Source organism: Akebia trifoliata, chromosome 14 (genome assembly GCF_017979445.1).
Source record: "Akebia trifoliata isolate Shusen 1 chromosome 14, ASM1797944v1, whole genome shotgun sequence".
Classification (NCBI taxonomy): domain Eukaryota; kingdom Viridiplantae; phylum Streptophyta; class Magnoliopsida; order Ranunculales; family Lardizabalaceae; genus Akebia; species Akebia trifoliata.
Genome location: NC_141388.1, coordinates 31,940,707 through 31,953,275, shown reverse-complemented (window position 1 = coordinate 31,953,275; position 12,569 = coordinate 31,940,707). Strand labels below are relative to the sequence as shown.

At 33.6% G+C, this 12,569-nt stretch overlaps 1 long non-coding RNA gene across 15 annotated transcripts; it reads left to right on the top strand.

Annotated features, from left to right (window-relative positions):
• The first annotated feature begins 4,683 nt into the window (after positions 1 to 4,683).
• Positions 4,684 to 12,181, top strand: LOC147386784 (uncharacterized). 15 transcript variants are annotated; one of them, XR_015171875.1, is made up of 7 exons: positions 6,922 to 7,194; positions 8,475 to 8,654; positions 8,797 to 8,828; positions 9,684 to 10,730; positions 11,137 to 11,194; positions 11,326 to 11,492; positions 11,842 to 12,181. It is a non-coding gene; the product is annotated as an uncharacterized LOC147386784 (long non-coding RNA). The 15 variants fall into 15 exon arrangements; XR_015171880.1 differs by having other exon boundaries at positions 8,797 to 8,838; XR_015171878.1 differs by having other exon boundaries at positions 6,923 to 7,194; positions 8,541 to 8,654.
• The last annotated feature ends 388 nt before the right edge of the window (positions 12,182 to 12,569 follow it).

Genomic DNA, 12,569 nt, shown 5'->3' with positions numbered 1-12,569 from the left:
ATTTAAATGAAGTATCTCAAGCGAATAAAACTTTAGAAACCATGCTATGCTAGGAAAAATATAACCCAAAAACATAGAAATCAGCATTCTTAAGACAAAAAGAAACTTTACAAGAAAAATCATTAAAAATGAACAAATAACCAAAATACCCCTGATATTAAAACATCCATAGAGTCTACATTACGCTTAGAAAAACTTTTTCGAACACATAAAATAACAAACTAAAACCAAATAAACCGTGTCGCCAATTTTCACAAAATTTGATAAAATTACGAAAATGCCCCTCATAGGGTCTACGACCATTTTTTGCCAAAAACTCATAAATGACACAAATCGATATTTCCATTGAATTCATTACGAAAAATTGATTTTAAAACATCCAAAAACATCGAAAAACGACTTCGAAACGCAAAAGCCCTCTTTGAGGACAAAACGGTAATTTTTCAACTTTAAAAATTTAAAATTTTGAAATTAATAATTAAAATATTAATGAACCTAAAGTGAAATCTTAATAAATTAAATTTAAAATTTTAAACAAATAAAATCAATTAATTAAGCCTACGGGCCAAATTTTAAGTGGTGGCCCACTTATTCAAGTGGGGTCCACCTGATATTTATTAGAAGGTCCTTCCATTTGGAGTCCCAAAGAATTAAAAATATTCAAAATCCTAATTAATCTTATCTTAAAGAAACCTAGTCAAACTAAAAAGCTTTCAAAAAAATCTATAAATAAGAGCCTCCACAACCTAATCTTGCAGGTCAAGAGAAACCCTAAGAAAAAGAGGTCAGAAACAACTCATAGCCTTCCCAAAATCCTAAATTCGAAGTCCCAACTTCCTACCTAACATCCAAACCCCAGTTTTGGTTTAAAAAACACCTAGAAATCCTCTAAAAAATATCGAAAAAATAAAAAAATAATCAGATTTAAGAGGAGGATACCTCATCTTGGAGATCAGAAGTAGATCCAATGACGAATAAAAAAAAAGAAAACTCACACGAGGACGTTCTCCGTCAACTTTGAGGGAACCAGTTATTGCAATCAACCAAGTATTTTCTTTTATATATTTATTTTTAAGTCTGTTTAGCAATGTATTTTTTTTTTGGGAAAAAGTAGAGACCGATGTTTGTCAGGCGGGATCGGTGTCTAACACCTTTTGATTCCGTAACGTGATCCCCGAATCTTTTCATTTCATAGATTAGTACACTTTTCCAATTTTAAGTCATGTTTCGGTTCCTAGACCATAATAACTAGGTGGCGACTCCTAAACTCTAAAAAAAACGGATCCACAACTCGCGGATCGAGGGCACTTTCACACATATAATCCAATAATATATTAGAAAATATATAAATTATATTATATATTTGTCGAGATGTATGAAGTTTATTTATATCTTGTACATAAAACTATGTTTGCCCCGATTCGGGCCCGATCCGATTGTTAATCGATCGGATCTAAATCTTAATATTGAGTTCCAATAAAAACTTGATTAGATTAGGGTCCGGTCTGATCCAGACCCGATCCAATGAAAGCCTTAATTGAAATTAACAAAAAAAACTTAATGCATGTGTCGTCCGTTAGTTTTGGGGATAACTTCATGCCCTTCAAAGTAGTAATAAATATCTCTTTATCACTTCTTTTAATGCATTCAAGTTTTTTGAATTATAATCCATTGGGAATTTTTTTCAATGACATCATCACTTTTATAATCAGCTAGATCCTCACTTCTAGAATAAGTACTTGTGATCTCACTTTTTTTTTTTTTTTTTGCCACGCAAGTAAAGAATAAGTTTTAAAAACAGAGAAGAAGAGGAAGGGGGGGGGGGGGGAGGCAAACCCAATTACCCTTCCTTCAAAGTTTTTTTTTGTGTGTGTGTGTGTGTGTGGCCATTAGAGGTAAGTTTACAAAAGAATAAAAAATTGGCGATGAAGCCATTAGAATTGCTAATTTTGCCAATTCATCCGCAACGCCATTGCCTTCCTTGAACACATGACATTTCTCCCACTGGAAGGTCTGAAGAATCTGTCTAATTTCATACGATAAGGATTCCAATTTTCAAAGAATATTCTGACCATTGCCTATATCAACCAGGAATTTATAATCACTCTCAATGATCAGATACTTTCCAATAAGAGGCATTAGAAGCAAACCATGAAATAAGGCTTTGAGATTGTCATTTTAAAATTAGAAGCAAACAAACATAGTTTTAACAATAAAAGATACACTGTTTTGAATATGGCTTCTTACCTCATCCTTGGGGATATTCTTCTTCTCGTAACCCCATTTCCTTACCAATTTCAGGGTTGTTTCTACACCTTCAGTCCCAGTATTCATTGGTAGTACCATCTCATAACCAAACATGCTTGTCAGACTCTCCGCAAATACAGGGAACTTATCATTATAGAATGCTCTAGAGCTAAGAGCGAGTTTCTCTACTTGTTCACCAAGAGCCTTCATGACTTTCGGATGCCAATGTCCCTACAACATATAAGTCATGGAATAGAAATTGATTCTAGTTATAAGTTTAGCTCAAATAATATTAAGTGTGTATATATATATGCCTAATCCAAACCTAGCCGTAAAGCACGTATTTCTAGGCTGTTGTGAGTCACGCAGAATGTTACGTTCATCCCAAATTGGACAAGAACATGTAGCTTTCTTGTTTCGCCATTCAGCTCCATAGGTATAGCAGAACTCGTAACCACACCTGCAAAATCAATGGAAGATATGAGAGCTGTTATGAATATCAAAATGCTTAAATACTTGTATTATAACTTGGGTTAATCTCCTAACCCTATTGGGATAAATGGGTTTTGGTTCCATGCTTACTCATTTGAACCTTATTATATTTTGGGAATAAACAGTTTTCTGCATTGCAAATTGGTTCCAATGGTTGGGTTAGAGTTGATCCAACTCATGCCAGACCCAATATGGGCCAGTTTTGATTTGGGTTTGGAAACAAAGAAACAAAGAGGAGCAAAATGCAAATATATCTAAAGGTGCCAACTTAGTAAGTTGGTGTTATGTGAGTAGTGACACCAAATAAATGGGCTATTATGATTTCAAGCAAGCCTTCCTAAAAATGAATTCTAGTAATAATGGGAGTATAAAGGCTAGTTTTTTTTTTTTTTTTGCCTTGGTTTTAATTCCTTGGATGAACATTTGGTCACTTAAGAAATAATTTAAAACATTGCAATGTTTTGTAATGTTGAGATTATGGTTTGAGCCAAACCATTGTAATGTTTGAAGAGTGTGTATTAATCTTTAATTGGGGGTGTAATAAATAATTTAAAACATTTGGGTATAACATGTAAAATTGGTGATGTATTGATTAATCACATAATATGATTACATTTTTACCCTTCACGTTCAAATTTTTGTTTCTTTGCTATTCAAATGTCAAGAAGAAAAGAGGTATTTTAGGAAGGTTAGAAATGATGAGTAATTGATAAAAAATCTAAATATTTTTTTCCATAACTCTCATCAATTTGTCCAAATCAACCTTACCGAGCTATTACCGAATGCAAACTTTATTACTGTGGTGTGAATCTGACTTCTTTGTATGTTAGCTATAATAAATTTTACTTTGGCTCTTGGATGTCCTAAGACTTATAATGCATCCAAGTCAAAGTCACACTTGTAAAGACCCACAAAGTGTATCTTACAATTTAATGTGAAAACTGCCAAATCTTACAATATGGCCCGTAATACATGAGATATCTAAGCAAGATAGATTGATAAGACACAACCCTCCTGTCTTTTTTCCTCTTCTTATGTCACTATGGTTTCAATTTCCCAATCTGGTTAATATTTTACCCATAAATCTTACCGTTGGTGCGAATGAGAGAACAAATAGCTCAATTTGACCAACCAATTCATCAAACTGGTTGGGTTCTACACTACGTCATATTGCGGTATTGGCAACTGCGACAGTTTGAAGCAGTCGTTGAACCGTCGTTTCAACGCACTAATGGAAATAAGTAAAAATTGGGGTGCCAATAACCACTCAAAAAAATAAAAAAATTTCAGAACCTTCGTTTACTTCGCCACTGTCGAAGTTCTTCTCTCCTCTCATTCACACACTCTCACTCGACTGATCTTCTCTTTCTACACCGTCGCTCTTCTCGCTCTCTCTCGATTCCTTCGTTCTTCTCGCTCTTGCTCTTTTTCTTTTTTTTCTAGAAACAAATCGATCGAAATTTTTTTTTAGAAACAAATCGATCGGAGTTTGATCGAAAGATCTTCGCTTGATCTCTCACTCAAAGAATCTGTGATTTTAAAGACGCAATCAGATTCGATTTACAAGTTTTAGGGCAGAATCAATCGGCGTTTGATCGAAAGTTTTAGGGCTTTGTTCGATCTGCCTCCCTTTGCTTCGTTTGTGATCGAATCTTCAGGTATGTTAAAGTTTTTTATTGAATCTTAGATTTTCCATAATTAATTTAGGGTTTCAAATGTATAGATAAACATAAATAGAAGAACAACTCAAATGTATAGGTAGTGGAATGGAAAAATGTTTTGAAAAGAGAGTAATACATTTCAACAGAGGAAAACATCTTTAGCAAACTTGTATTATCAATAGATGCAATGTAATAACAAATTAATGCAATAACTTGTATTGTTTGAGTCGATTTCTTTTTGGATCTCTCTGATTAGTAGTGTTTTTCTATTGTTTGATTTTGATTTCTTTGTTGGATCTCTCTGATTGGTAGTGTTTGGACCTTTTTGAGTACTTGTGATTTAGTTAATCTGTGTTCTCTACTTGCAATTTGATGTATATCTTTGTTATAATCATTCTAACTTGTTTGTTATAATTCTTCTTTGTTTGATTGTTCTTCCAGTACTTTGGGTGTGAAATCTGTGATCCATTGATTTATTTTAATAAGTTTTCTCTTGAGGATTTTAAGTTTTTTGGTGTTTTGATTCATATAGAATAGAATATCTCCATATATTGTTGTAGATGTGATCGTGTTCATTAGGTCTTATATAATGTGTATCCAGATGATGGATCAACGGAGCAGGTGACCCTGAACCAAGAAATGATTGTGTTCATTAGATCTATGTTTGTCATCCCATGCCTCGTTAAAAGTTTATTTGGTGCGACACCACCACCTACTATGAGATGAGGAATAATTTTTGGATTTCTCAACGGTTTTATGTGAGCTACCTCATTATGTCATAGTAAGACAAGGTGACCTTTTGCACCAAAGCTTCAAGAGTTAGTTAGCTGGAAGGAAAATCTGCTCATTGTTTGACGTGGGATAAGGACTCATTTGAGTGTTAACTTGTTAGTCTTGGTTCCATATAGTTTTCCTTAATGCTTTTGGTTTGGTCTTTTTCTTCCCTTATAAATAATTGTGATTACTAAAAGTTAGCAAGTGGTATTATAAAACTGTGTGAAGGGAATGCCTCTTAAGATTGAAAGAGCTTTTCTGGTTTATATATTTTGGTATTGTTCTTCATGTATCCTTATGCATGATCCTATGCAGTCACATCTATTATTTTGAAGGACTAGATACTAATGATTCATATTCAAACCACTTTATTTTCTGTTTAATTGATGCATATAATGGATTATATCCATCTCTACTTGGATGATATTGGGTTCCTAAGATTGATTTTATTGATGAAAATGTAACATACAATATTACTCTTGACTTATTTTCTTCATTTTTTGGAGTTTCCATACAGGGGACCCTTAGTGCATTCCTATCCTAGCTAGAGTTATAAATCATTGTTTATGGTGTTAATTATTTTCATATTCTTAACTATTTCCTGCTTGTTTTGCCCACATTCTATATTGTGAGTTCTATGATGAATTCCATATGTAAAAAAACTTTGATTATTATTATTTTGTTTTCCACATGACTTCCATACTTAATGTACTCTTATCATCCACATTGAGAGAGCTATATATGTAAGGTGTGTTCTGTTTGTAGTAACCAGCTTTGAGGGAGCTTCCCAAGTTCTTTTTGGGTTTTCTGCGGACATTTTTTACAATTTCGCCAAGCTTAACCCATTTGTAGGTACTAATATCCATTTGCATTATTTCCTTTTTATTAACTGACATTATTGGATTTTGCATTAATTTGCAAATGTATGTTTTTGTGTATGTGTAGGACTGTTGGAGCTGGAATTTCTGTTGTTAACTATTGATAGTGTAAGGCTTTTGGAGAGGTAACTATAACTTGTGTTATATTTTACTTTATAACTTGTCTCTATGAATGCTCCCTTATGAATATTTTTCTATTTTTTTCAGTCGTTTATACGCTTATTCTAGATATTTTACACCTCCATATAGATCTCTTTTTCTCATGATCTCAACCTAGAACTCTGCTCCTAGGCATTTTCATACATACTATCAGTGCATGATGAGTTAAGGAAACCCAAATTAAAGAGTCAGTATTTCTTAAGATTGTGAGTTTAGTTGGTCGTTCGTAGTGACCAATTTTATTTCTTTGCCTAAAGCTTTTCGTTTCCTTTGTACATTTTTAGGCCTTATTTTAAATGCAAATGAGTGTCAATTTGTGACCCAATCATGTAGCTGCTTGGATTTGATATGAACCAATCATTTTCTGATCCATTAACAGGTGTATTAAAATGTAGATAAATGATGTTATATATTTTATTTAGATATATGATGTATATCTATATTTCATACATATTGTTTATTGAATCTGATTTGATGTAAGATGAATCCAGTGCAAGTGTTACTAGATTGGATTTAGATCCACTTGTTGGTATAAGGGATCTAATCCAATTCCAAACGAACTCTCATAGCCTAGACACTATCGCTTTGGGTCACATCCGGTTCAATTGAAGAGTTTGCACTACAAGAAAATTGTTATTTAGAAACGACAACGTAAAACGGTAATTAGCCGTTTTTAATTTAATACGGTTTTAAGCCGTTTTACTTTTCAAAACTGTTTCTAAAGAGACCCTTTTACATGAAAAACTTCGAGAGGAGAGATTTTAAGTCTCATTTTCTAACAGGGAGAACAAAATCGTCGATTGGAACGAAAGCTCGACAACGATGTCTTGATTTCTGCAATTCTTCTCATTTTCTCCTCTCATTTGAAACCCTAACTCTATTTCGACAAATTCGAAGTGTTTTCAATCGGATTTCAAACCCTACCTATTCTACCTGTAGATCGGCTGAGTCTCAACTTTCCTGCAAATCGAATCTCATATACAGTAAGTTTTCATTTTAGAATTAGAAACCTTCATTGGATCAAATTTTCTCTCTAATTCCCTCTAAATCGATGTTTCTTTTGTGATTTGGCTTAGAACTTTATGGATTCGTTTACAAATCTGTTAAATCTATGAATTGTATCTTCTTTCATCTTCGATCTTCTCGATTTTGAGAAAACGAAAGCAAACCCTATTCTTCATCTTGATTTCAGAAATCATATACTGATTTTTATCTCTTAAACTCCTCTTCTTCATCTCGGTTTCAACATATTCAACTTAGACAGTTGTTGGGGCCAAATAGAAGTTCGAAGGAAGGCAAACCAATAAGAAACCTAAACAAAATCCTATTTTTCTTCAATTAATTTGTGATTTTGTTCTATTTGAACCCTAGAATCTGCTATTTTTTCCAACTTCAACATAAATTTTGTTTCATTATTTATTTTGAAAGGATAAGTTAAATTTCTCTCTCTATCGTTGTTTGTGTGTGTGTTTCAATTTCGAATTAATATTTCTATCATCAGTTTCTAGGGATTTTTTTTTATCAGTAGAAAATTTATTGAAAAGATTTTAGATTAGATTTTGTAGCATAGCTATATGTTTCATGTAATTTGTCTGCAATTTTGTTGGTACCTTCATTTTAGTGGAAAATTCAGTGTTTAGGGTATCATCAGAATTATTGGAACTGCTTTTGGGGAAAGGTTTGTCAAGTAATTTGCATAGTTTTACATGAAAAAGTTTATATAGAAGACTTGTGTAGACGGAGATCAGTGGTTGATATGGCTTAGTGGCATTTACCCACCAAGATGAAGTGCACTACTATGGGATATATCCCTTATAAACAAGTGCACTTTGGTTTAATATCAAAAGTTAGTTTCGCTATAGTGTAGGTGTAGGTGTTTTTTCTCCAAATGTATTCGTAGAGGGGGGGGGGGGGGTGGATGAGGAGTCAAAGAGGGTACACGAAATTCCATCTTCTATAACAATTCAAAGTTATTACTATCACAATTCACTTGTTTCTTTTCCTACATCATACAAAGATAGATGTTTCAGTGTATTCTTTAAGAACAAATACATTCGATACTTGGGTAGGATAGTATTGCTAATTCTCATATAGACAAAAGGATCACTTGATTCTTAATTTATCATTCAATGCGCTCAGTTAACTTGTTTAGATCACTTGACAATCCTCCTATTTTATTATATGTATGACTTCCAATTCGATGTTGGTCAAGTGCATGGTGAAATCATGGGGAATTGAACCAAGGTCTATGGTATTATAAGAGGTTAGATGCATTTCTCCTTTGTCACTATGCCTCATGAGTTCCTTATGTGCATGTGTGTTCTACAAGCTTATTTGCAGATTTGGTATGTACAGTGTGGTTTCTACACCTCCTCTATGGTATTATAAGAGGTTAGCTGCATTTCTTCTTGGTCACTATGGCTCATGAGTTCCTCAAGTGTGTGTATGTTCTACCAGCTTATTTGCATATTTGCTATGTATAGTGTGGTTTCTGCACCACTATTCTGTGGGTAAATAGTTGATTAGCTAACACCATTGGTGCTTAATATCCCTTCATTGGCTCAACAATTTGTGTTCCTTTGCAGGTTTTATTGACAACAAATGTTGATGGGTTGAGGTTTGTAAAGGTAACCATGCAAGTTTCTTATGCTACTGAGTGTCTGCATGCTATAAATTTGTAAAGTGGTTTGTGTGTGTTAAGGAAACATAAGTTGTATGTTTCCACTAATATGAATGGCCCACCTAAAAATTTATATCAAACATTCGACCAAACTACTATCCTAAGTTATAGGAACCTTTACAATAGGTGTCATTCCCTCTTATATAAATTAGACAATTCATACATGGGAAAATTGGATTTTTGTTTTAATCTCTGCTTCTGCTCTTTTGCTTACTTGAATTGACTTGTTAGAAAACCAACCCACGGTTTTTTTTGAGCCACACACGTACGTTCAAAGTTTTGAAGATCCAATTTAAGGTCTTGTTTAGATGAAAGATAGCTTCATTGGTGTGGTTTCTTTTGTCATGACTGAAAAGGTGGCCTAATATTGATGAACATTCATGCCACGCAAGCACGTTAGATTCTATGTTTTTATTTGTTTGCGTAAATTTTTTTTTTTTGTTTTTTGTACTTTAGAGTAGATAGAACCTAACCTGAATGTAGCTTTGCTTATGAACATAAATAACCGTTTAAAACAAATGTTGTTGAAGATCTTATTTCCTAGACAAGTTAAGCTGTTACTTTGTCATTACTCTATGAATGCTCCCTTATGACTATTTTTCTATTTTTTTCAGTCGTTTATATGCTTATTCGAGATATTTTACACCTCCATATAGATCTCTTTTTCTCATGATCTCAACCTAGAACTCTGCTCCTAGGCATTTTCATACATACTATCAGTGCATGATGAGTTAAGGAAACACAAATTAAAGAGTCAGTATTTCTTAGGATTGTGAGTTTAGTTGTTCACAGTATGTACTTTGTATGGAGGATTCTATTCTTGGTATTGTGGTAGACGGTAAGGCAGAAGTAAGTATCGTTTTACAAACTTTACAACAATTGGAGTTAAATATCTTTTTTTCTTTTTAAATTGTGTTAGTGGGTTTAACTTGGAGGGAATGTTGTGCTTTGCTCCTACAAATTAGTTGGTCGTATTATTGTAATAGGTAAATGAGGCAAAGTATAGCCTGTTTATAATTTTTTAAGAGACATTAGCTTGAAGATGGTATTATTTTGGTTGGTATATAATATTCCATCCTGTTAGATACAACTATACCTATTTGTAGCTTCCCTCTACTTATACTTGTTTGTGGTCTTCCCTGTTATATTTTATTTTGTGGAAATGCAAGTGAAACTCAATTATTATATGATATGACAACACATGAATTGCATAATATCATAATCTTTCATATAGGATTTGCAAAATTGACTTGCTGTGTTTTAGAGTGCTGGAAGTGACTCATTCCAATGTTATAAATATTAACTGGCAATTTTAGTTTCTGTTTGTCAAGGTACTATAGTTTAACAAAGATTGGAAACCTTATATGGAATCAAAACAGAGCAATTCTTCTTGTAAACAGATCTTGGTGGCCATCTGTTTATAATTCAAAGACCGATGAGTAAATGTTCACTGAGGACAAAGAGGTACTTGTGGCACACACATATCATTCGGTACTTCATTATTTCTAACCATCTAAAATGTTGTGATGAATCAGATGGGTAGAATATCCAATCTGTCGACTATTTTTGTGTTAGGAAGTTTCCTAGGTGGGATTCCCCCATCGGATGGTGCATGTTTTCTTTGTGTACTATTACACATTGCTTTGCGAAGGGTCTACAATATTCTAAATTTTCTAATCTTATTAATGGACCATTGATTGGTCTTCAACCCAAAGAAGTCATGATTTTTTGGCGCACATTATCAACTGTTTTTTGTGTTATTTCCTTTATAACTATTGAAGCACCTCTGCTGTTTTTTTTTTATCATGTAGTGGGACACAGCTGGGCAAGACACTTGAGGTATTTTTTATGTCCATAAATACTTAAAATATTTATATGCATGTAAACTGTCTAGAGCCCCTTACATAGCTCTTTCAATCACATTGCTTCACATTTCATCCAATATGTTTATTTGTCCTAAATCACCATTATTTAGTATAAAAAAAGAAGATCATTCCAAAGAGAAAAAGTTACTTAAACGACCCTGTGATTGCAGAGGGACTTCTCTCTATATAGTGCTTAAGTTTTGGGCGGTCTATTAATGGTCCATTTAGTAAAATTTTCTTTCCTTAATTGACAAGACTGGGACTTGTCCTATCAATATCTTAAAATATTGCAGCTCTATGGGTTATCATTTTAATGTTTGTTCCTCAGACTTTCTTTGTTAAAAGTATCTGTGTCTCTTTTTGTTTGTTTTGTGCAACAGTTTGATTATGGTGATGCTGGGGGTCTGTATGCACTTCAACCTCCTGGGGCCAGGGCAGGTGCTTATTTATCTATTTCCTTCGTGAGAGTTATATATATACATATGTTTATTAGTTTTGCAACCTTTAACTGATGTAAACATTTTATTAGTTATATCTATTATGATGCTTGAAAAAAAAATGAAACACAGGAAAGCAAGTTTCTCAAGAGATCCACTAAAGATCGATCAATCAGCCCGCACTGGAGAGTCCCTACCAGTCCCAAAGAACACTGGTGATGAAGTCTTCTTTGGTTCCACTTGCAAGCAAGGTGAAATCGAGGCCATTGTTATAGCCACTGGAGTCCACACATTCTTCGGTAAGCCTGCATAGGTTTTGACTATTTATAAACTTTGTTTTAGTCGGTATTTTCAATCCACATCACATCATTAGTTGTAGCTGTCACTATATTTCAGTTTTGGTGAACATTAATGTGGGTACATAGCACAATCTTACCTGCCTTCCGTGAACTAACCATTCAAACAATATGTAATGGATGCAAATGTCTACATAGATCGAACCTATATTTACAACTAGATAGTTGAAGGTTGTGCTGTTTGGTTTTCCTTTTTGACCATTTTTTAAGTAATATAATTGGATCTGCCTAATTGGATTAGGCTTCCTTGAAGCTTAATGTTCACTATTTTTGTACTTTTTTTAAATTGCAGATGCTTGGTACTATTGAGGAATTGGAAGCTGCAATTCAAGATAAGGAGCACTTGTTTCAAACACTCTTTTGAAGGTGCGGAAGCTCATCGTGAGAGTATGCAATGTGGTGACACGAAACAATTCTTTTATTGGTAGTTGCGGGCATTGTGGGGATCTTAAAGAAGATAAGGAGGGATGAGAGTGATGGCATTGCTTCCTTGTAAGCACTTGTGCTTGTGTAATGATTGTGAATGGTTTATCGATGCATTGTAATTTTGGATTTGTAAATTATGACTCATTGCAACTCTTTTTGTGTATAAATTAATGTGATAGAGAACCTCGATGTTCTCTATTTGGATCTATTTTAACCGTGGGTAATAGGCAAGTAGCAATAATAATAATAATAATAATAATTTTAGATATCAATTAATAACAATTTTATTTATCGGTTTATAATAGATGTCTAAAGTCTCAGACGTAGGACATCAGTTCTATAAAATCCGATGTCTCAAATCTTTTTGCATTGTTGTGTGCTGTTATATAAAAGACGCAGATTAGGAAGGGTTTTAAGCCGTTCTAAATTCTGACATCAGGAACGGTTTTTAACCGTTCCAAATCATGAAATATAGAACGGCTTTTAGCCGTTTAACCTCATTAACGACGCCTCGATTAAAGACGGTTTGCAAGCCGTTTCATAGTGGCTTAGGAACGGTAATAAACCGTTCCTAATTGTCATATTTGTTGTAGT